Below are 25,664 nucleotides of genomic sequence, written 5' to 3'. Positions count from 1 at the left end.
TTATACGTCATAAATTTAAATCCCGTTTTAGAAATTTCAGATTGAAACAACGATCGAAACATTTTATATATTAAAAAAATTTCAAAGTTTTGTTGCCAAAGTTCCAAGTCATCGTACGTACCCATTTTTCTCACGATCCCTTTGTTCCGATTAGTTTCACTGCCGCCCAAAGTTTTACGACTTCACGCGATAATTCCATCCAACGGGTTGCTACGATCGTTTTAATTATCGCGAGTGAAAAACTGTTCGAGCTTTCCTCGCGAATTACTCGAATCTGAAAAACCATAATACGATATAATATGACGACGATGATGAATACTTTCTTCCGATTCAAAGAGAGAAAAAGTTCTGTCGATCCGCCGCCATCTTCAGAACGGGAGAAATCGAAACGGCCACGGTGCTCCACGGTCTTTTACGGCTGTTTTGTAACGCGACTCGGGAGTGTAATTCGGTATACCGGCGCGCTCGATAAGGCAATTAAGCGGGAAACAATCGGGAGAACGAACCGTGGGGGGATTACACGGCCGTATTTCCACCGGCCTCTAATGAACCGAGCGTGCATAAGTGTTTCTGAGCGCCGTGGCCGCGGCCGAACACGCCCACGTGAACGCAGCCCAGGTGTTTTAGGAGATGGTGGAATGTTGGCCGCACGTGTTTCGTGATCCATATGGACACCCAATGGACAGCCTCACCCTCCCCTCCCCCGAAAACTACGTAGATTCGTCGTGGATATCGGATGCTGCCTCTTCGCGGCCTCGGTTTGATGCATTGGATGCAGTGGAAATATACGATTCTAGAAATAACCGTTATATAGAGATCTATCTCTTTGAAGGGCTGCTTGGTTAGGTTAGGTTGCACCGATGCTTTGAGAGTTTATTTGTGTAGTAGTAGTTGTCTAATCTGCTTAGACAAGAGTGTAAACGAATAGATGGAACGGTTGGTATTATTCTTCGAGAGAGAATACATACGAAAGTATTGGTATTGAGTTCCATTATTAAAGAAGACACTGTTCTATGTATATGGAGAGAAGGATAAAAAGTGCAAGCTTCGAGGAGGCTTTTGAAATAACGCCATTGAAAAATTTACCACAAACTCCACTTATCCTCTCCATCACCCGACACGAAACTCTTCAAATATAAACCACCGACTAATTCCCCGAGCGACGAAAGTACACAAGTTACTTTCGTTGCTCGCCAATCGACTCTCGATTTTCCTTCTCTATTCCCTTTCTACGCCCGTTTTACGTCCGTTTCCATTAACCATCCACGCTCCCCTAACTATTTCTATCGAGATCGAGGCCGTTTAAATCAGCCTCGCGTTCTCCTTCTATTCCCACGTCTATAATTAATAAACGATCTCGATGTCGAGGCCAGTGATTAGGGGATTCGTTGAAACAAAGATGGCGGAGGAAGAGGAGGGCGCCACTAAGCAGACGACTCGCGGTTTGCACGCGATCCGCCGCGCTTATCGGCTTTCCTCGCAAGCCAAGGAGGAGTCGAGAGAAAGGAAGTTTCTACTCGCGACGTAATGAACGTAATGGCTTAACGCAATGGGGTCGGTTGCAAAGAATTCCTGGGAATCTCTCTCTCTCTATAGTGGATCGCAAATGGCCGGCTATTAGTTTCACCTTTGCCGTCTTCCAAGAATCACGAATCAATTTCATGCTCGTACAATTGCCAGGAAGGATATTGCCTTCGTTCGGGAGCTTTCCTTAGCTCCGCCGCGAGGAATCGCTGACCTTTGCGTCCAATTGGTGGAACGTCGATGGATTTAGGAGAAAATTTTATAATATTTGAAAAAAGAATTTTACGGTGTTGAATCGTCTGTTTCGAAGGGACGAAACTAAAGTGGAAGAAAAACGAACAATGTTGCAACGTTCACTAACCGTTACACGTGACGTATTAAAGATACATCAAACGATGCTGGGAGAGCAACGTTTATTTCAATTAAACGATAATTTATTACCACCGATCGTTTAAGACGAAATTTATCGCCGATACACATGTTGAGGAGGCTATCATTAACAATCATAATAAATAAAGAGATCCGGATAATAGAAGTACGCGGGTCGATATCGATATCTAATTAACCTTGGTCAGAATAAAGCTCAATAATATATTCATGAATAAGAAGGAATTTTAATATATAACAGGAAAAAGATATTCTCTTACGAGATTCGTTAATTCGAGTTAAATAATTAAAAGAGTATATTATTCAACAAATTGCATAGTCATTATGGAGGTTGAAAATTACAGGAGACATTCCAAAAAAGTCGAAATACGCTGCTGACGCCTCCGTGGCGCGCCGGAATTTCCTCGCGCCAACTTATTTACCACGTTCCATCAGCCTTCTTAATTGGTCGCTGCTAGATAGCTCGCGTTTCCTTTACGGGGCACATATTCCATCCCTATAATCATGCCGAGGTATATACGTGCCTGCGTCGACGTTGCGAGCGAAAAGGAACGTGTTAGAGAGCCTTGGAAAAATTTACCATCTATCTGTTGCACTCAGGATGTTTCTTCAAAGAAGGAAACGCAAGATTTTTTTTTTATTCGCTGCACGATATTGTGAACAACAATAGTTCATTTAACGATTCAATTGCAAATTATTTTTGGTCATGGTTTGTCATCTCATTTCTTTTAAATAGTAGGGAAAATGGCAACAGTATATGGAAGCAATAGATGTTGAATCTATAGATATGGCGCGTGATTCAAAAATTTCCAACAAGTTTTTTGAATTTACATCGTTGTAAATTTATGAAATTTAAAAAATTAAAATTGCTAATGAAAAAATGTAGTAGGGAAAGCAGGATACGATATAATTATATTTTCATTTTGTTACACGAGACACATATAATTTAGTTAATTGCAGTAAATTTATATAGCGGATTTTTATATCATATGTTTAAAATTCTCTCTGTCATGTGCAAAATATGAATTCTATATATCTCAAACGCATGCTTTTTATTTTGTTTTCTCTAACAATATATAAAAATATCATGAAAAAATTCAGGAAAATACACGCAAAAAAAAAATGTATTAAAATAAATCGAATAATAAATATGAAACGTCAACTCTGATCACGAATGTGTCTTATTTATCCGATTGCAAACTTTAATCAAAATAATACAATGAGAAAATCTCTGATTGTTTTTCCCTTTTCGTTTCCAAATCGGATTTTAGTTTGGAACTCCACGCATCGAAACCATCGGACTTCTTTCGTTTTACTTTTTCCTCGTATTTCGAATTCGAGTTAATGCGCGCAATAATTCAAATGGTGAGCAAGAACAATCAATTCGACAAATCATTGCGATATCCGATTCGCTGATTCTTTGTTACAGATTTCATCTCCGTGATTAATTTGTTGTATATTATTCGAAATACATTCGAAAGAATTTCGATAAAAATTTTAAAACAAAAGTTAAGAAAGATTTATTGAATAATTATTAATTGATCTTTAGATTGAATATTATTGGTTATCTACAAATATCTCAATAATACTCATCACGAAATAACATCACGAAACAGTGTTATTCTAATGCTGGTCTAACTACTTTAACTACTGTTACTATCACCTTATCATGGCAATACTACCCTAACCACAATACTCCAATACAATGCTACAACAATGCTATCCTAACTACCTAACACAAACTACGTTAGAAGAACTTTAAGGTACGTACAATTTCAACATTCTATAACGATTCTATCTTTGGATCTTTTTACTATTATCTATTTTTTTATTACTGCATAATAATAATAAATTATGTTTTAATTACTTTTTACTATAGATGCTCCATAAAATTCTTTCAAATTGTACCAAACAATATTATCCTAATATCTAAATTTTTAAAAATAATTAGAATTCTATAATCTAATTCATTATTCGAAGTAAAATTTCAAAATTCTAAACAATATTTACATAATTTTAATACAATAAAATTACTTGATATCTCTAATATAATACAAACGTGCAAATTATACGCGTATAGTAACGATTCGATCTTCGAGAAAGACGATAGGATCTTTGGTTAGAAATTCACAGTCAAGATTGTCATACGTTAGATCTATGATTCTCACGGCCGGTCGAGAGATTGATGACGCATAATCAATTAGCATGCATTTACAATTGCGACATATTTCGGAGACGCGGATGACTTCGTGACAATCGTTCGAATCAATGAGATACGAAAAGTGACCGATAATCGTTTCAATTAATTGTAGAATCTGATGAATATAATGTACATTTACATGCAAACATGAGTTATACTGTTCATAGTCGTATTCGTTAAACATTTTTGATTCGATGATTCAAGATGAGATTTAGTAAAAATTAAACGTTCACAAGAGATGCATTATTCATTGGACGAGGCTTATCGCAACTATGAAGACTCATCGCATATTCAACATCGAATATATGTGCTGGATTGATATGAATTATCCTGTGTGAAATGTGAAATATCGTATAGAAAGATAAGGTGCAGAAAATTGACCGGAAATTGGACAGAAATATATGTGCATATCTTCACAAAATCAAATAGATTTTTTCGTTACGATAAATAATATAATAAAAAAAATAAAAAATTCAACTGTTGACAAAGTTTCAGTTACAAACAGAATAATAAACCAATTATCCCAACAATCTAAAACTAATCTAAAACCCCCGTCCAAAGAATAATTAACCGTCTCCAAACTCTCCCTCCCCCCTTCCAAAACCACCTAAGTAATCAATCCAATCCCCTTTGCAACCCAATCAGCGCACCGGCCAATCAATCCGCCGCAACTCTAAGAAATTCATCGAGCAAAAGCCACGTTTCTCTCTCCCCAAAGTTCGCCAATTCTCCGATAAACCGCCACGGTGTTTCAACCTATTATATACCTCCCCCCTTGAAAACCACGTGGTTCCACGATACACTCGAGGGGAGTCTCGAGGGGGTTTCCAGGCACGCGAATTAACCTGATAACGCGGGATAGTATCCGTGACTCGTAAGGTTGGACGAGTTATGAAAGGCTGCCGAATTCCATGGGTCACGATATCGTTCGAACGACTCGGGCGGATGCGGAAACGAGGCGAGTTCGTTTGCGGTCTCCCGGGCACAGTAAACATCAAACGTCGTTGAATGAAATTAGGTAGGCCCTTTGCTGCCGGTTGTTCGTGTGCGAACGCGTAATATCGTTTTCCTTGGTCCAAGAATTGTGCAGCGGCTTCGTTTTCGCGAGCATCCAGTGCTTCGAGGAATTCTTGTTCAGAGCGAGTTTCTTTTTTCTTCCTTCACTCGGTTGGAAAGAATGCGGGAATTGGCCGAGGCTGGCTGTGAGCTGTAAGTGGAATTCGAGAGTCTTTTTTAGTGGAAGGGTTCTTTAAGCAATTACCTTGTTATCGGTGGATTCTATTGTCTTAATGGATCAAAGGGCTGTTGTGTAGTTTTGTTGGTTCCTAAGGACGTTGATGAATTGTGTTTTTGTGAAATCGAGAATTGGTACATTGGTAATAATTAGAATAAGTTATCCTTTCCATTTTCCATTACTTTATAACCTTAAAATTCTCATAAAGATAAAAGGTTTATTCTATTTTTGAAAAATAATTAGACTATTAAAATCTCCCATCATTCAGAATTTTCCAAATTAAAATGGTTGCCACTTACGTTTACTCACAGAAGTAAGAAATGATAGAAACGTCATTGGCAGTCAAGTGCAGGAAGGGGAGAACAACGTTATAAGCCACAAGCAAATTCTTTTCTTTGCAATTGCATTACGTGACGACGAAAGGCAGGACCCTCTAATATTAACGATAAAAAGCCCGGAGTGAATAGGGGAGGGAAGAAGCTTTTGTACTCGCAACCCCTATGGTTTCGTTACAAAGTACGAATCGTACAGGGAATCGAGGTAAATATGAGCTTTTCCCTCTCGTGTGTATGTACCTGCAATTGAAAAAGAGAATTGTTCCGTGGTAGTGAATTTGAATGTCTCTGTTAAATGTCGAGAATAATGTACCTTCGTTTCTTCTCTATTTTTATTAATGTTTCTTGTGAATAGACGCTGACACGAAAGATTGTTGCATTACAGTACGAATGAAATCGAAGTCTTCCTAAAGAAGCCATCCTATAGATTAAGAGAAATCATGAAATAATAACATTCGAAATTTAATTATAAAAATTAATTAAATTGTTCGCGATATATAATTGTATCGTGTTACTCATAATCATTATATTACTACTTAAAAATATTTTGAATGTAAGGTTAAAACGAAATCATAACACGAATCAAATAACATCAAAGTTTTAATTTTTCGAAATAATATTTTGAAAAATGACTGAATTCTCAATAATACTTCCATTTCAAAAATGTTTTATACGCATCTGTAATTCTATACACAAATTCTATCACATCCACAAAATCGAGGTTATGTGTTCTCATGTAACCTCGCACAAAAGCCTAACAAATCGGTGTTCACGCGTCGCGAGGCACTATCAAACGGGATAAAGTGAAAGAACCTTCATCGACCTATCAAAGGATAACGGTAATCAAGCGATCTAGTCGGGCCATGGACGTCTATTTCGATCAAGAGGTCAAACGTCGTCGAACGAGAGACACAGACAATATCGTCTTATCGATCATTTAACAAACAGAGCCACTCACGGCAATCCCACGAGGTTTGACTATTCCGATTCTGACGTTAACAGCCACGATCAATGGTGGCGCTCGATTCGCGATCGAAGCGCCTCCATTCCAAAAGCGGAAGTCTTTTGCGCTTCAATTACGCGATATGTTTCGTCTTGATTCTGTTGCGAATTCGCGTGCAAACGCTTCATCCCCTTGCCAACGGAGTTCCACACGATCGGATATTCTGACGATTATTTACTGTCCGTATAGTTGCGTGCTTCCACGTGAACGGGGCAATTTTTCTTCATTAGGAACGATAAGAACCGCTGACCGAACTTGATCTCGTTTGCATTATCGACTTCCGCTGCGTGACTGGCTTTCGCGATATCGTTGCGTTCTTCGATCAATTACGACATCTTGGTGTATCCTCGTGAAAAGACGAATCGAAAATATCGAAGAAAAAAAACTGGATTCCGGTTCAAGTTTTTGCGAAGAAGTTTTGGAATTTTACAGATTTTATTGAATCACGGTGCAATGAAGTTTTTAAGGTATGATTTATTGACTTTTTGAGGTTATACTTTGAATGAAATTATATTTTAATGATTAGAAGTAAGAGAATGGGAATTTTTATATTTTAAAAAATGCATTTTCGTTAGATATATATAGCAATTAAAAATGAATAATACGAAAAAAGATAATCATACGCGTAAGAATATCGAATCAATAGATTATGTGTTTATTACTTTTTTGTGCATGTTAAAAAATACATAAGATTACTTTAGAAAGATGGTATTAAAGATTTGTTATAATAACAAAAAAACAGAAATAAAGTAATCGTAATATAAAATCGTTTAAATTGACTTCTGGTGAAATGAGAATCATATCGCTGAATGTACGTGGAATGAATTATAAGAAAAATTTTCCGATAGAAGGATTTTTTATCGTCTATCAATATAAGAAAAGTAATATATTCGTATATTCGGTTGATTACAATTGATCGCAACTGAGTTTTCTTGAAAATACGATCCCATTCTTTCTATGCGTCTTTGCGATACAGCTATCCATTTCCATTATACTTTCGACATTTCCTGAAAAATTGCGAGTCAAAACTACTCAATGAATTTACAGCTAACAAAAATCTAAAGCCTTAAATATCACACATACTCTAAGAATGAGAAAATATGAGGAAAGCAAATCTATGAAAAATAAAAAATATAAGAAAGAAAAGAAAAAAATTGAAGAATTAGTTAGAAATATACGTATAAAAAAAAATGTAGCGTATTAGGTTATAAATCTTCGCAATTTTCTATTTAATTAACGTAGGAAATCTTGTAGTAAACAAATTGAAAACGAGAAATTTTATTTGCACGTGAAGATTCACCATGATGAATTTTTGATGAAAGAACCCTGTGGAACGATGATGGCTTGCGTTTAATTAAATTGTTTTAATTAATTCGACGTTTAATTAAAAACGTATTACGGTAAAATTGCACGATATACTTTTAAGAAAACGCGTTAAATAGAGACTTATAGTTCATAGATAGTATAGTGTAGGTTTTTCTATATAAACTTGTTAGAATATTTGTAATATATTTTGACTTTGTGATATTTTAGTTTCGCTATTTCTCATTTTAATTAACATTTAAATCTACTTTTTATTATATTGTGTTTCTGCACACAATAATTTAAAATTCCATCTCTGTAATACTATGTACGCCGCTAAATATTTTTAATTTTATCTCTTTCATATTTGAAATATAAAAATGTTATATTTAATTATATATTATTATAAATGTAAATTGTATTTCATTTTTAATACAAAGACAGAAATTTTTTTTAAAAATTATATTAATAAAATAATATTAATTTACAAATATGTAAAATTAATGATAAAACAGCAGGATCCTGAAATTATATCGATAATTTCATGATTGCTTTAATTCGCAAGTTCAACATACGATATTAATTTCAATAACGATCTCACTTTAAAATTTTCGCATCGAGAATCGTATTTACGCAGATGATAAAATTTAACGATTGACGAATTAAATTATATCCTCGAAAAGGAATGATAACAGATGCACAGGATACACGAAATTTTATTCAAGTGAGAAAAAGAATAATTCCGTTAAAGCCTCGTCCATTGTAAACCGCCATTTCGTTTAAATCGTGATTATAATATAAAAGCCTGCGATATAAGCTACAATCCGTGATTATTTCAATTTCCGGATTAAATGAAATTTTATCTCGGTATGTATGGAATCACATTCACGAAATATCGCGAATATATATATATATATATTCTCTAATGGACACGAAAAAAAAAAAATAATAAAACTGAGATGAAAAAATATCCTTCGTCCACGGTATCGTGTTAACGTTTCCGGTTTCATGAAACGAGATCTCTCGATAGTTTATCTTCCCTCACAAACGAAAAATTTCATTGAAAACTGACGGATGGTGGTTCGACATTTGAAGAATATTTTACACACTCGATAAAGATGAATTTAATTTTATTATAAAAATATTTCGTTCGGATGTATATTTTCTTCTTTGTTTTCTTTTTTTTTTTTTGTTTCTTTTCGGCCAAAGAAAATTGTGAAAGGAGTGGGATAAAGAGGATTATGAATTAGAGAAATTGCAAACATCCTCCGAGTAAGTTTTATTATCGTCATGGAGATGCTTAATCTTTATTTTCACGACTGTGTCTAATCTTAAATCTTAAGTAGAATTCACCGCTCTTCTCTAAGAGTGTACAGCTTAGCTGATTCAGTAGTTAGAATCCTTGGAGGACTGAACTCGTTCCTGAAATGGTACCAACTAAGATTAATATTTAAGAAATGATGCTTTGAATTTACGCGAGATAGAATTACACGTAAGCTTCTTAGTTTTCATTATAAAATTTTAATCCCCACGCTTAAATAAATAATATTCTTCAATCTTTGATAATCCCTTTCGTTTCATTAATAATTTATACGCATCATCATCCTAAATATTGAAATATTCCACGCTATTTCCAACATTTAATAAATTGAATAACCGGTACGGATAAAATTTGCTCGCAGAATTAAAATAATAAATCACAAGATACATATCTCGATGGTATAAATCAAATTCGGAAAATGTATACGTGATGCATAAAATCACTAGAAATATCATACGGAAGTAGTTTAGGTTAGATTCCTAGTAATTTTCCTATAAAAGATGTTCCTAGTAACTTTTTATCGCGCGCACCATCAAACCTGATTGAAATCTCCCGCGAGAGAGGTCGCATTGGTCCTTCGACGCCGTTCATTTTGATCGTCCAAGATCACTTTCACTACCTATTACCAAGAAAATACCGCACGATAATGCACGATTCTCGATCCAAGCCAGAAAACTATCCCCTATTTCCCCCTCCCTCTTCCATCTCCTCTCCTCGTATCGGGTTTCGAGGATCGGCCAAAGTGTATAAGTAGTTTCGGAAGTAGTTATACGAGATACTGGAGAAAATTATAGATATGAAGGCAGTTGCGAGCCTCTATTGGACCCGTACACGCCCCGTCGTGTCGTGCTTTCGAAACATCGTGCCTCGCATACGAACGCGTGCGCTCCTTTCTTCGATTTTTCGTTTTCGAATTGTTGGATATTTAGAAAAACGACCAACCGCCGTCGGCCAATCAATTTTTCCCAATTATGCGCCACGAGCGGCGCCACTGGCGTTGCGCTTTTTAAAACGAATTTTCTTTTTTGCCGGCCCGTGTCGTCGCGAATTAACCAGGCTCTCGAATGCAAAGCAGTTTCGAGGAAAGCAGGTGAATTTCTCTCCGGAACGATCGATTTTGTTCCTTTTTTTCTGCCGAACCATGTAATGAGTTTGCTTCACGAAATTGAGGAATTGGGTCTAACGATGATGAGCTTCTGAGTTTTGAGCTGGCAGGTGTACTTTAAACCTGTTTTGGATTTATTTTTCCTGCTTTTTATAATAAATTAATTACACGTTTCAAGAAAACAGAGAGAGAGAGAATCGTTATTTTAGAACAGTGTGTACAGGAATTTTTAATTTTAAGTGTAGCATAGTAACAGTTTCATCCTTTTAAATCGTTAGATCGTATCGAATGCTTTTAAATAGTAAATTGGAAAATGATCTTGCATCAGGTTAGAAACTAAGAGCTGTAATAAAATGGGTGGGACGTTTCATACGTCATGTTCATAATCTGATTCTAACGTCGCATTTACTATTAATGGAATGCTATATTTATACAATATATACGTATTGAAATTAATTGCCGTGCGGAAATGATAAAAAGATGAAATGACCAGGTATATTAATGCGATAAAAACACGAATAGCGGTACCATTATCCATTTCCTTCAATTCCTCGCAATTAGATTTTAGATAAAATCTGATAATTTCTCTTAATAGAATCTCGATCATTAATCTAATTTTTTGATTAATGAGAATCAAAGGTTATTCGATATATGTATTTAAAATATTTTTCTCGACGTGAGAGAAATTTTCAAACGAATGTAATCTTCCAATTACCACAAAATTTTACCACTGTAAAGGATATTTTCAAAGTATTACTCTACACAATTCTCTTTCCCTTCAAAGCTTCCAATTAAAATCGCAATAAAACAATTATAACATCCACATCGACCAATATTCTTTTTTAAATTTACGAAATATTATTTCACACAATCCTTCCTTCGCAAAGCTTCCAATCCTAACAAGTCCACGTCGATTGTATTCTTCCAATAGAGTTTAAAAATATCGATTGTCGAGGAAGAGGCGCGGATGACGAAATCAAAAAAGAAATCCTGCGGCTATGGCTGAACGTTGGAAGATCTGGGTCGAAAATTGGCCTACAATTCTTTCTCGGGGGGCATTTCCACGAGGAAGCATAATCAATGGCTCGCGGTCGCTCGCGTGCAACTTCTGTCCACGAGATACACGTGTGATTAAATTCACGTGTATCGTTCGAGAAAGAGAAAAAAGAAAGAAAAAATGGAGGGGAAAAAAGGAAGAGGAATACGAAACATGAAAATTCTGATTTAATTATGACCGAGCGACACGTGAATCAACAAGATCTGTTTAATTAAACTTAATTAAATTAATAAACAGGCGACAGGAATCTTTCGCATCACGCGATACCAACACGGACAATTATCCATAAAAGGAAAAAGAAATAAAGGAAATCTTGATTAACGATATTTTACGTTTGTATGTTTCTTGTCATTGCGGTAAGATGATCGAAACAAAAGGAAAGCAAAATATCAACGAGTGGAAATGTATAATTAACGCACGACGGATCGTAGTTTATAATTTATTCTTTCTCATTGTCAATTCGAACGTTGATCAATTTGAGCGCAACACGTTGCCACGGATGTATCTTTCCACGAGTGAATCAATCGACGCATGGTTTGTTTTCGTTGGCTGGTGATATTTATTTTGTAATCGAATATACATCTCCATAAAATGGATTAAAATAAGATAAAAACTAGTGAATGAAACGTTGTAGGCAAACTTTGCAGGCGAAACGGAAAAAAAAAAAAAAAATAAATTGTATAAAGTTTGTATTTATTCGGAAAGATATTACAACTAAAATATTTGCGTTTGATAGTGATATTGATCTTATAATTGGGAATGCGTTTATTCGAGTGAAATTTGTTGAAATAATACAGAATCGAGATGGTAAAAATTGGCCAACTTTGTTGAATTTTGACAACGGCGAAAAATTTATACAAGAAGATTATTTATTTATAAAGGGATATCGAATTTGCATTCGTATTTATTTTATAATTTATCTCGATATAAAATTGATTGATTGAATAAAAATCACCGATTATCGGTGTTGAACTTTGAAAACGATAAAAAAAAAAAAAAGAAAAATTTGTGCAAAGAGATTGTGTCATGCGATTATTTATCCGAGAAGATATTCGATATTTGTATTGGATACGCGAGTGATATTTATTTTGCAATTTTATCCCGATAAAATTTATCCAAAAAAAAAATAGAGTCGAGAGATTAAATGATAAAAATCTTAAAACTTGCACGGAGGAGGAAAAGTTCGCCGAAACAAAGATTTGTTACGTAATTATTTATCCGGAAAAGTATTTATTTAACTGATATCAACATTTGTCTTTATCCGAGGATAAACTCGAGGCAGACCACCAGCCGCCATGTTGACGAGGATAATGAATCATCGTCCCAGAGTTGCTAAATAAACGTTTACCAACGTACTGCCAACGGTTAATCCGCGAAACGAGAGCACAGGAAGACGCGAAACGAGTAAATATAATATGCGGAGAATCGCAAAAACATCCGGATGATTGGGCACATTAATAATTACGTATCAAAACTTGTTATAAATATCATTGGATTCATTATTAGATCACGGAGGAGATGATTTTTATATCACGAAAAATGAATCACCGCAAGATCAATTTCTAATTTAACCGTGATTATCGATGAAGAAATAAACGAAACGAGTTCAAATTCGATTTTTAATTAAATTGATCTTGTTGACTGGAACATATAATTACGTGCCAATATATCTGATCCTTCCTCTTATCATTTATCGTGCAAATTGAAAATCCAAGGGGACAGGTTCAAAGCGTTACGCTCGAACAATGAGACAGATCTCTTTTGTGCCGATGCATCTCCAAGAACGTGCTCTAGAAACCAAGTGCTCTCAGAGAATCCGTCTTATGCATATTATAAAATCTTTTTATAAAGTCATTTTCAAATCTGAGTAAAAAAAAAAAAAGAAATACACGCCGAACAATGGATTCTTTCGAGTTAATTCTACCATCAATTGATGCAAAAAATTATCTTGAATAATTTACGTTCATTCGCGATTCGATTCATTGAAATATAAAATCGCACGATTCTTATAATTACTTTTAATTAACCAAAAATTTAAAAAATTACTGTACGATCAATTAATTTTCAATTGCACGTAGTATAAAATTACACAACCACGACATTGTCTCCTCCAAATTTCGCAAATTTCCGCTACGCACTTTTTCGCCAAATTTTATTCCAACAATAAGAATAAAATTCGACCCAGAAATACACGTTCCAGATCAAAAATTCGGCCCAATAATCGCAGCGACGTTCCACCTCGTGCGGAACACGCGCGTATCCATCAATCTCCTCCGACCCCCGCCAAGCACGCGTCCCGAATCCTCCTCCCATCGATCAGACGACACTCCGCGCCAGGTGGAAATCTGCGAAAAAACCCTTGTTTCGCCCGAGCGGATCTAGAAGCCAAGAGAGCACACAGGCGTTTCCAGCCCATTTGATCGACGCCGGGTGTTGGACGATGCGCGGGAGGAGAAAAAAAGGAGAAGAAGAGGACACGCAGCGCCGCCACGAGATTAAAAGTCGAGGGACGAGGCCATTGTCCGCCAACCTTTCACCCTTTCCCCTTTCCAAGTCGCGACAATATCGATAAACGATACCTCTCCGCCAACCTGCCGGACAAACTGTCAACGTCCTTCCTCCGTGCTCCTCTCCATCCGCGGGGAAACCTCCAATTCCTCTCTTTTGTGGCCGTGTTCACCTTGGCCAAGGAACGTGTTTGACGGCCGATCGATAACAGGCCACGTCGATCCCCGTGTTATCTCGTCCTGGGATCGATCTCGAGCGGATTAGAAAGCGGCGACCGAGAGAGATCGAGCCTCGATAATGGGATAAATCGTGGATAGGAGGAGGCGTGATTTCTGTGATTTTCGCGCTGGGTCTTCCTCCTAATTAAAAACGTGTATTGGAGAAAAGAATTTTGGAAGGAACGTAAGCAAGACGGAATTGGAATTCTGGAAATTTAACGCAGGAAGGAAGAAAAAGAAGAAGAAAAGAAGAGAGATCAAGCTCAGGGGGGTGATTAAAGAGGCGTAGAAAATAAAAGGAGGAGATAACTGACTCTGCAGAGCAACATCTGCCGCAAAAATCCATCCATTGAAAATCTATTACCCGCTAATACCCGTCCACCTTTCCAACTGCTCCAAAAAACCATCCCTACCTAACGTCGTATGGGACCGAATTAATGATAACCCCTCGATAATAACCGATCCTCGTGATCGGCCATTGGGCGGTGTGCACACGCCGTGGTCCACTTAATTAACAGGTTTTTTATCCCGCTTTTTTATCCCAGGCGGGAATAAAAGGAGGGACAGAGTGAGTGAGTGAGTGAGAGAGAGAGGAAAAAGGAGGAGGGAAGGAAAGGTGACGGCTCGGTGGAACAACGAGCGATCGAGTTAATTGCGGGGAAAGCAGTGTGGACCGGTTTAATTGATTCGTCGGCGCACGATCCCGGCCGAATTTACAACGCCGTACAAGGAGGAGACACGAGAGCCGTACGATAGTCGAGACGGCTACCTGTATTTCACTGTCGGTTACGACACATGACAGGCCACCGGGGCGAATTATTCCGCGGGATTAAGGCGGGCCAACCGAGCGACATGCGAGAGACACCGTAATTGGATATACCGGGATCGCTTGGGAGCTAATCAGAATTAGTCGCTTTGACTGTGCCTAAGCTCTCTCTCCTCCTCTCTCTCTCACGAATAGAATCTCTCGAGACGTGTTTTTGACGAGGCTATCTTCCACGACTTGGGAAATACGTCTCCAATATGTCCAGCGCCCATATTCTTGTCGTCGGGGGATCAAGTTGTGATGGAGATTTTTTTTTAAAGGAGGAAGGAAGGATTTGATTTTGATTGGTGTTCAGCCTATTTCTATACGAAAGCAAAGATAATACGTTTAACGTGTTTTTAAACTTGTTCGTTGTACATTTTCACATGGGTGCAAAATCAACGGTATAAATTTCTCGATAAAATTCTAATGTGAACTTCCGCCTATTTAATGTTCAATGATACGTGAGAATTATAAGAATCGTAAAAGTTTACGCAGTTTTAATTCACCAATCATCGAATTCTCGTGTGTCATTAAACAAACGGCTCGTACGTGTCTATTTTCCGGCGAACGAACTAGAAAACGAGCGCGCAAGCAATTTTCACGCCCACGTATCACTGGCTACCCGTATAAACGCGCGTGGCACACGCAATAACAGATCGATTTACGGGGGATCCGTTATATTTATATCCTTTTTCCACGTTCATTATTCAGTGATCGACGCGGTTCCAAAGTAGTTGGGAAACTCGCGCTTAAAATTAACGCCGCCGTAAACGGCAATTTCAAATTTCCTGGGATCGTAAATCCCGCTTAACGTCGACGATGAATCGTGATTCAAACTCATGTGAAATTAATTGCAGCGAAAACTTGGTCGGGAAATGGATTCGGGAGTAACTTTTTTTTATTTTTTAAAGGATGAATGAATTCTCGTGTTTTATACGAAATTGTCGATTAATAAATTATAAATTTTCTAAAAGAGTATTATTAAAAATTATCGTTACGAATACACGACGAAGGTGTAAATAAGAAACTTTTTCTATCCAATTTAATTTCTAATTTAATTCTTAATCGATATATCGTACGTTTCATTCGTAAATTGTACGTATAAATACAAAACGGCAACAATATAGTTATAAACCTCGAGCCATCATCGCACGAATTCAATATCACGATGAAAACGCGACAATCTGCTAATTTACTCGCTAAACTATCCGATTACCATCACCTTCTATCTATCCCACCGATCAAACAATCGCATACGTGAATCACGACGATTCACCTCGCGCCATTCCCCTCTTCCCCCTTAATCTCATCTCATCGAAAGGACGAAGAGGAAACGTACACATCGAGAGAAGAAAGAAACCGAGTCCGGCATAAAGATGTCTTTATCTGATGAACCGATCATCGGAATCGTTATTACCGATCGATGGTATCCTTACACGAGCATTGAACACACACACACGCATATGTATATATATATATATACACGTCCAATTGGGAATCACGATACAAAGCCACCCTACGAACAGGCGTGATTCAATAAGGCTCAATCTGTCGTCCGTTAATCGAATTTGCTTTCGAGGGTCTCGATAAAAGGTCGAAGGTTTTTAAACGGCGATCCCGAAAGAAAATGGCTGCTTCTCGAGGATGAAAAGAAGGGAGACCTTCCATCCCTCCTTCGAAGACGTCGAAATTAAAGTTGCGCGACAGTTCTTTCGCGTTTTAAATTTGATTTCCGCTATCGGTTTGCCCTCCGTCTGCCGTGAAGATACGGAAGCACGGTATCGATGCTTTCCATCGGGCGAACATCAAACGGGTGATGCAAAGAAACGGGGGACGAGGAAAAGAAGGAGGAAATTCTTTGTAGAAATGGAGGAAAGAAAGAGAGAGCTGCGATTATGAAATGTTGGTTGCGATTCAAATATGCACAGAGGTATGGATTTCAATGGATTCGAATATCTGTTAAATGCTTGAAAAATTTTCAATAAGAGAAAGATTCGAAAGATTCTATTACACTGAAAAGCTAACAATTTAATTTATATATGCTTCACATTTGATATCGTGATATTATCACTAGAATTATATTCTGACAATATTAATCCTTGGTTTTTATCCGACGTATAAATATAAAATATCCTCTATCCAGATATTCCGATAATTAAGAATAACAAAAATTAACGACCACTGATCTCGTATATTCGCCTCAAAGAAAAAAAAAAAACATTCATCACTCACAGAAATGCCAAATCCAACTCGATATTCCCCTTCAAAAATAAAAAAGCTCGAGGATCCATCTCTGTTTCCATTTTCCATTCAACTCCAATCGAATCAGCCTTCCATCAAACCCTCCCCCCATACTTCTTCCTTTCCGAGGAAGGATCTCGCATCCTCTCCTTCTCCTTATCCATTTCCAAACTTTCCCAAGAACTGGATGAAAGAACGGATGAAAAAAAGGAGAGAGAGAGGAAGAGGAGGTCGCGATGTAACGAGCTTGTCACGCACTGTTGCTTAAGAGTTTCGCGTGGACGTATATCGGGATGGAAAGAAGCGTGAAAAATGATGAGCGCGCGTAAAGCGAGCGGAGGATATCGTCGAGCTCGCAAAACGCATGATCGATGATCGTTGGACGGAGAGAAAGTCCCTTTGGAAACCTACGAATAAGAGTTTGAGCGTCCTTGCGCCCTGGCTTGCCCTTTGACTCCTAACTTTCTCTCTCTTCCCCCTGCTATCTCGTCGAAATCTCGATTCGAGCCAGCCTGGGCCGCACGCGAGAAGTCGTTCAACTTCTTCCTCGGCTATCTTACATGCCGGATAAAGAAGAGGAGGAGGAGGAGGAGGAGGAGGAAAATAAGAAAGAAGGAGTAGAGATCCTCTTTGAGAATGTTTACGAGTCACCACGCACAATCGGATGATAAATCGTGATGCGTTAACGGGAGAGGGTGTGGAGGGTAACGAGGGAGGATTGGATTTTATTTCGCGATTTTATTTCCACCGGGAATGGTAGAAAGTTCGAGGATTGTTTCCAATTCTTTTCCATTGAAATGAACGTTAAGATGAATGATTGGCTTGCACTGGTGATCAATTTCGTAAAATAAATAATATTTTTTTAATTCATTTTTGCGAAACTTATATGTAATCTTTCATTGCGAATATTTATTAATTCACGTCAGGAGGAAATTAATATGAAAGATGTTTACTCTATCATCCTGTGTTCTGTAACATGTAAGGAATATAAAAGTGAAGGGATTGTGGATACCTAGAGAAGAAGTAAGGAAAATGATGAAAGATTTATAAATGATGGATACACTGGTCTTGTTAAAGTTGAAATCACGGTGCGATCTTGGTACAGATTTTTAATAGAAATGTTGTTTATAAAGGATAAAACTGACTGGTGTTTTGCCCACCGATGGAACGATTACGTGTCACGTCAAAGCAGCACGTAATGAAATATGGTAATTTTATGCTGCTCTTTGTACTCGCTCTGTTTAAAATGCCCCTCTTCTTGTTGATAGCACGATTTCCAGCGAATGTAATCCATAACATTTTCGCAAAATGAGATTCTCCATTCTCATTTACGAACTAATTAATGATAGTTGCTATTTTTAAGATGCTGGTGTTTTTCTTTTCTTTTTTCACCGTGTCAAATTATCACACATATAAAATTTCTGAACGTAATTTACAAAGTTTTTTAAAATATTTTTAATTTCGAATTCTAATTTAATTAAGAATTGAGATTTTTATATCCTCGCTTTTGAAAATAATTAACAATTCTTAATGATAAATTATTCCTTTAAAAAGAAATATTTTAAAAGAGAAGTATAATTTTTCCTTTTTTAAGAAAATTAATTAAATGTTCCAATTTGTATACAGTAATAGTCGAGATTCTTCTTCTTTTTCTTTTTCAATTTTTTATTCTAAAAATTTCAAAAAATGTTCATTTATATCATCTGTCACATACATCAGAGAATTTTCAAAATTCGAAAAATACTTCAATCTTGTCCAAAACTCCAAAAAAAAAAAATATATATATATCTTCGTCGCTACTCTTAAAAATATTAATAAATTTCAGAAATATCGATACGATTCGAATTTACTCTTGCCGCAATCTATGTCGTTAACAAGACAAATTGGAGGAGGGCCGTGGACCGAAGTTTTCTCGTTCTGAATCTGAGTGAAAGAGGAAGGGACGTGCAACTTCTCAAAGGCCTTATTCCACCGAGCATTCTCGAACGAAAACATCGTGCGACAGGCCAACGGAATAATTAATTGGCCCATTTGAAGCGGCCTGCTGCAAATTTCATCCCTTCTTCTTCGAGGAAGCGAGAGAGGTCGCGTGTCTGGTTAAGAGAGAGAGAGAGAAAGGGAGAGAAGTTGCGGATAAGAGTTGTAATGAAAAACGGCGAATTCGAGGCATTTGATTGAAATGGACGCCTGCCCTCTAATGAAAACTTTCCCTCCATCCTTTTTTTGCATTCGAGGAACACAGCCAGGACGCGTAATCAGCCTTGATTCGAAAGGATGTCGCTAATTTGTTTGACGAGGCGAATTGGAAGGGTGGAATCGAACTAGATTCGAGTCGTGAATCTAAATTTTTTTCCCTCCCCTTTGCTCGCAGACTTACTTTGAAGAATAATCGAAGCAACCGAGAATATAAAAATTTCGAAACGAGTATTATCAAATATCGCCAATAATAATTCTTATGATTGATCGACGAAGGGATCGAAAACTGTATAAAAAAAAAAGCATAAAATATTCAATACAAATCTTTGTTTCACTCACTCGTGCAACGAACGGTCATTTAATTAAATCGTCTTTCGCCACTTCTACTAGTATCTCTCCTATTATTCTCGCTTCTGAACGAAAGAGAACCACCCTATACATACATATACCGTTCGAGTAGACAGAGAAGTTGTTCTTTCTTTCGAAGGGGGCGATCGAGGCGAAGATTAAAGGAAAGGAGGGGGCGCTCGCGTCGTGTGGAACGGTTGGAAAGTTCGTTTGACTAATGCCAACGGGGGATCCCCGCGATTTCCCAGGGAACTAGCCATCCCCCTCCCATTCACGCGAAATAAATGAAGTTTCTTGGTAAAGAGATAGCGGCTAGAGAAGAGAGGACTGGGGCAAGGAGTTCGCTCGTTTGAACTTTAGTCGATTCGGTAAATACGATAGAGGGTGGAAACCTTCTTTCCATTCATCTTTTTTTAAAAGGAATAGCAACCCCCGAGAGAAAGAAGTCCGGTAATCGAAGCGACATTATTCAACGTCTAATCGATAGAAGCTTCGTTCCACAGCTTCTGAAACGAAATTGTTTCCTCCTCCGGTTTTCTCTCTTTCCCTGTTCTTCTCTTGCTGGATGCTGGATGGCCGAGAGAGGAGGAGAAGAGGATGTTTCAGAGGGGTTCTCGTCAGATGACGCGGGTGATCCACGTAGGTGGAGTTTGCAAGGGGAGGGGACGTGTGACGAGAGAATGGTCAGTCTGGGGAATCTTGTTTACTTGAACGGCAATGACGGGGCGATTGGCGGGTGTGCAGAGATCGGTCCAATTCCTAAAGCGGCGACTCGCTCGTTCCTGGCATCGTTGCTTACCAATGGAGCCAAGATTTGATTAACGGTGGAACCGGCCAGCTCGCCAGTATGCGAGTAAACGTTTCGTGATTAAATTTTACCCCGTGAGAAGACGAGAAGCTGTGATGCCTCGATTTGCATCGATTGAAATATCGTTGTTTACCTCTCACGGTGATGCTTGTTCATTCTCATATCTTCGATTAAATTCGTTAGACAAATTTTACTTTAAATTTTACTAAATATATCGTTATATTTTAACTTTTGAAATTTTGAAAATATTATATAAATTTGATTTTTAATTTCAATGTTTCTCCATGCTTTGGTATCGGCCCCTATCAAAAATAATAATTTCTGATTAATTTTAAAAATACAATGGCATGTAATACTATTTAAATTCTCATCACTGCGTATGTTGTTTACCGTTAAAGTGCATTAATCGCTATAAGGATGAAGAAAAATTTCAACTGAAACAAAAAAGGAGAAAAAATGGATACAAATTAAGTAAAAATTCAAGGTTCATTACCCCCGGAAATTACTCGGGTAAAACGGTTGCAATAATATTGCACGATCTGAAAGATCTCTCCTCTCTCTCGGTTCTTCGAGCCAAAGATGGAAGAAAAATCGAGTAAAAAAGAGAAGATCGTTCGAAGAGATCGAATAAACGCGAGAACGGGCGGAAGATCTAGAGAAGATCTGTTCCGATAACGCGAATGAAAGACGCAATGAGTGTGATTAATGAGGTACGTAAGAGGGAAGTAGGAGAGCCGGAAGGGAAGAAAAGAAAAATCTCCCCCTCCCCTTGTGAACGCTCAACTAAGGAACTCGAATGAAAGGAGTTCTGGCCGGCTTGATAAATCTAAAAAGAGGAAAAAGAAGAAGAAAAGTAAAAAAAAGAAACGCACTACTTCGTTCCTTGGCCACGCAAAAATCATTGGCGGATTATAAATTTCTAAGCGGGGAAATATCAGGTTTCAATTATCTTCGGAATAATCGACGCGTTTATTCGCGATTCGCGGGCTGGAAACGATCATTGATATCGTTGGCGGCGATCGAAGGGAACCCATTACCGTAACGGTGTTCCAGAAACAAAGATATGTAAATTCGAGTCCGATTTTTTCGAGTTCCTTCGAACCACGAGATAAGATCTCGATAGAAACCTGTACGAATTGAATTTTAATTTTCGGCCGCCAATTTCCGGTATATAACTGCTCCACTGCATCAGTCGAAACATTACACTGAAGTTAAGGATTGCACATTATGTATAATCTTTCTTTGCTCCGTCGTTTCGATACAATTGGAATAAAATTGAAGATAAAAATTGAAACGAGACGTTTAATCTTAAGTGACAATTATCGAACGAATTAAATTAAATATTAATATTTATTGTTTGAATAACGATGTAGAACAAGTTTTTGTAAATTTTAAAAATCGACGTAACGCGTTTACAATTAGTTTCTTTTTTTTTTTTTTTTACAATTTGATAGTAAAACAGTATTGGCAATCGAATCATGGTGCCTACAACATTTACTTTTACGTTTATTGCGACGCGAAGCGCGCCAATAAATATCCTTTCTTTCATTGCTCGTTTTCTACGATCGAACAGAGTTCCATGGGAGAGGGAGAGGGAGAGGGAGAGGAGGGGTGGGCGAAAGTCTGGGTCCGCGAATTTACGAATGTGCGCGTTGCGAATCCGCATCGTCATAACCATAAGTCAAAGATTATTAGATCGTTTGCTTTGTGCCCGCCATTTCGGGGACGTCGATTCGAACGTTTACAGGCCCCTGTAATGGATTTCGAGGAAGGGAGAGAGGTTGGCTGCTTTCATTGTACACGGTCGAGGTAAAGATTTGTTGGAGAGCGGATCGTCCTCCAATTAAAAAATTCCTAGCGATTCTCTGCTCGTCACTCACGAAAATAAATTTGACAACAGAATTTTAGAATCAGACGCGTTTAAATTTTAAGAAGAAGAAACTAATCGTATATAATTTATCCATGCACTGGTACTTACTTACTTAATCATTCTATCTATATAATAAGATTAATAAATGTCAGGATAAAATTAATCGATTCCAAAAATTATAATAACTGCATCTCTGCAACAACCTCACATATTCCATCAAACATTAAAGTTACCCTAAAAATCCTATTGTCCTTTTGCAAAAACCGAAAGGAACCACCGGAAAGATAGAGAGAAAGGAAAAGGACGATAAGAACGAACGAGGACGCTCGGTGCACGCCAAAAAAAAAAAAGAGAAAGAGCAAACGCGAACAAAGTTTTTTGTCGTTAGTTCCAGGACGAAAGGAGGCCGGTCCATAACCATCCGTAGGTATCCGCGACGGAACAACGTCAGCTGGCCAAAAAGAGAAAACGTTTAATGGCCGCGTCGTGGACAGAAAGCGGAAGAAGAGAGGGGTGGTACGTGCCGCCGCCACTCTTTAATTACGCCGTGGACTGTCGTACGCTGCCAACATTATTACCGAGGCGGGGTTAAGACCGGCCTACGACGCGTGCACGTGGCTTCCTTCGCCAGCAACGAACCCTCGATAAAACTTTCGCGAAATTACACGCTCGGTAACAAGCTCTTTCCATGCAAATAATCTCGCCGAGGAGACGCCTACCGATACGTGGAGGGAGGAAGGGAGAGGTTAACCATCACCGGCCAAGACGAATGTTATCGTGTTCTCGGTGGATCATTCTCGGTTGGATATGCGCGCGACAAAACGTGGTAATAAATAAGATTGGCCACTATGGATCCCCCTCCTCCTTTCTCTATTATATCGCGAAGATGCAATAGGTTTTCGTCGAACCCTTGATTACTTCCTCTTCGAATTATTGGCTAGTTGGAAGAGGGAACAGATCGGAGAGATTGGAGAGAGGTGGTATGTGAAACTTTGTATTTCGTAATTGTAATCATAGATCGATTTTTCTCCGATTTCGAATAGGATTGGAAGCCTTCGAATTTGATAAATGGAGGAAGATATGATAATATCGTCGGGTTGAATAGTTGAAGCTATTCCCGCGCAACGTGAATTGACAGCGGATTGGAACGAATCGAAGGATGCAAATGATTGAAAATAAATTCACTTCGGATAAATTATTGTGGAAATAATTGTTGGAATGAAAATCTGCGAGAGAGAGATATCCCTGCCGAAACTAATATATTTCATCGGAATATCGTATGTAAAACATCTATAAATACGTTTGAAAACTACCAATGCACGACCTCGTTTTCAGCTCCCATCGATTCCCCGAACGCGCTCGTGATATTTATTATTCGAGCACGCTCCTACATTAAAGAATACGTATACGCAAAATGGCCGGCCCGTGAAACTAGATTTTCCACCGTGCCTCGATTTCAAACGTGATTCATGATTGCAACACGGGCGAACACCGACTCGTTACAAAATTACACCGATTCGGTGACACGATAAATATATATATACACGCGAGAGATGGAAAGGAGGAGGATCGAGGGGGAGAGAGAGTTGTTGATCGTTTTCACACCGCGTTTCGAAGGTTTTTCGAGCGATTCACGACACGTTCCCTCGTTTAATGGAGGCGCGTGTATCGGTTAATCGCGAAATTATGCGACGAGACGGGGCCCCCTCTCGTTCAAAGTGCGCGTCGACGCGGGCCGGCCGGTTCCCGTTCACGCAACGTTGATAATTTTGGCGAGGATCGAATAAATCGTCGCACGCGCTAAAAGGAGAGCATTTTCAGGCTGGGTGGATGTTGGGAAGGCAAGGGTGTTGGGAATGGCTGATTTGAAAGTATTATGAGCCCGTTCCTTGCGCTGCACACCGGTGTGCAAACGCGTATAGCTGGCAGCAATTACGGGGCAAATAAAGGCGAACGAAAGTGGAAAAATTATTCTAAACGCGATTTAAAGCGTCGTATTTCTCTCCTGATGGCCGCCTCTTCCCCCTCGTGGCAGGAAATGAAAAAGAGAAAGGTGGTTTGGGGTTGGGAAGGGGGAGGGACAGAGTTTGAAAGGACAGAGGATCGTGTTTTGCAGTTAAGTGTTTCTTGCGCAAGCTGCTTCCAAACTCTCATTTACGTTATACCGATATTTTTAAAATTTGTTATTAACCTACAGTTCCACGCTATTTTTCATCGTCCATTGAATTTTTTAAATCATCCAATCGCTCGTTTTATTTTTACGTAAATGATAATTTTACGGATACATTTGCCTCGTAATATAACTTAGCTTGATGAGTATTTAAAAATTAATTCTCTTTGGTTAACTTATATTTATTCGTCGCGAAAGATGTCATGATAATCCGCACAGTGATGAATATATATGTATTACAGAATTCACGAAAGCTTGCAATTCCCGTATAATATTTAAATAAAATATTAAATGTATGTATCTCTCGCGAGAGCTTGTGATCCTTCAACAAGAAAACTCGAAGAAATTTTTAACCATTTCACGTATCAAATTGAAACACCACCACATATACCACATATCGAATATAAAAGTTTCTCCCGCGTTTTATTCGAAATTTTTAACAACCACGAGATGACGATTAACGTTATATATCAAAAAGGATTCTTTCAAATTTTCATTTTTTTTCTCCCTTTTTCCTCGAGCAAATACCATCGCACATATTCCACTCGCGATCCGCTCCAAACTTCGTATTTTTATTCGGCAGATGGTTGTCTAATAACTATCAACTCTTTATCTACCGCCCTCGAGGGGCTGTGCAACGCATAAAACCCGATTCTCGGCCTCTCGATGCGCGTCGCGGCTGCCCCCCTCCCCCTCCCTTCAACGGACAATTGAATGCGCTGTAAATCTCGCCACACCGATAAAACTGGAACGAGCGCGCCGCGAAAACGGATTAATGGACAGAAGTGACCCGTTTATCCTACTCCAGGGGGTTGGGGGAAGAGAGGAAAAAAGGAAAAAAAGGGGAAAAAGGAGGGGGAGAGAAAAATTTGATCGCTCGCCGCGCCATAAATTTCCAACACTGTCGGTGACTCAGCTACGCGATCGAAGACTCGCGCAAAACGAATAGAAGCGAGTGTGTGTGTGTGTGTCACGAGGAAGGGCTGTTATACAGAACAACGGTGTCGTAAAACTAGCCACCGCGAAATT

The 25,664-nt window shown here is 38.2% G+C and overlaps 1 protein-coding gene and 2 long non-coding RNA genes across 5 annotated transcripts in view; 1 reads left to right on the top strand and 2 right to left on the bottom strand.

Annotated features, from left to right (window-relative positions):
- LOC107994067 (fat-like cadherin-related tumor suppressor homolog) overlaps positions 1–25,664 on the bottom strand; it is a 466,334-nt gene that overhangs the window by 101,529 nt on the left and 339,141 nt on the right. The window lies entirely within an intron of this gene.
- Positions 1–25,664, top strand: part of LOC133666267 (uncharacterized) — a 124,272-nt gene that overhangs the window by 36,157 nt on the left and 62,451 nt on the right. The window lies entirely within an intron of this gene.
- Positions 2,951–8,289, bottom strand: LOC107994133 (uncharacterized). The gene is made up of 3 exons (XR_009830199.1): positions 5,994–8,289; positions 5,645–5,920; positions 2,951–5,318 (listed from the first exon to the last, which is right to left on the bottom strand). It is a non-coding gene; the product is annotated as an uncharacterized LOC107994133 (long non-coding RNA).

Source organism: Apis cerana, linkage group LG6 (assembly GCF_029169275.1).
Source record: "Apis cerana isolate GH-2021 linkage group LG6, AcerK_1.0, whole genome shotgun sequence".
NCBI lineage: Eukaryota > Metazoa > Arthropoda > Insecta > Hymenoptera > Apidae > Apis > Apis cerana.
The sequence above is the reverse complement of the archived record's forward strand: the minus strand, read 5'-3'. Positions and strand labels throughout refer to the sequence as shown.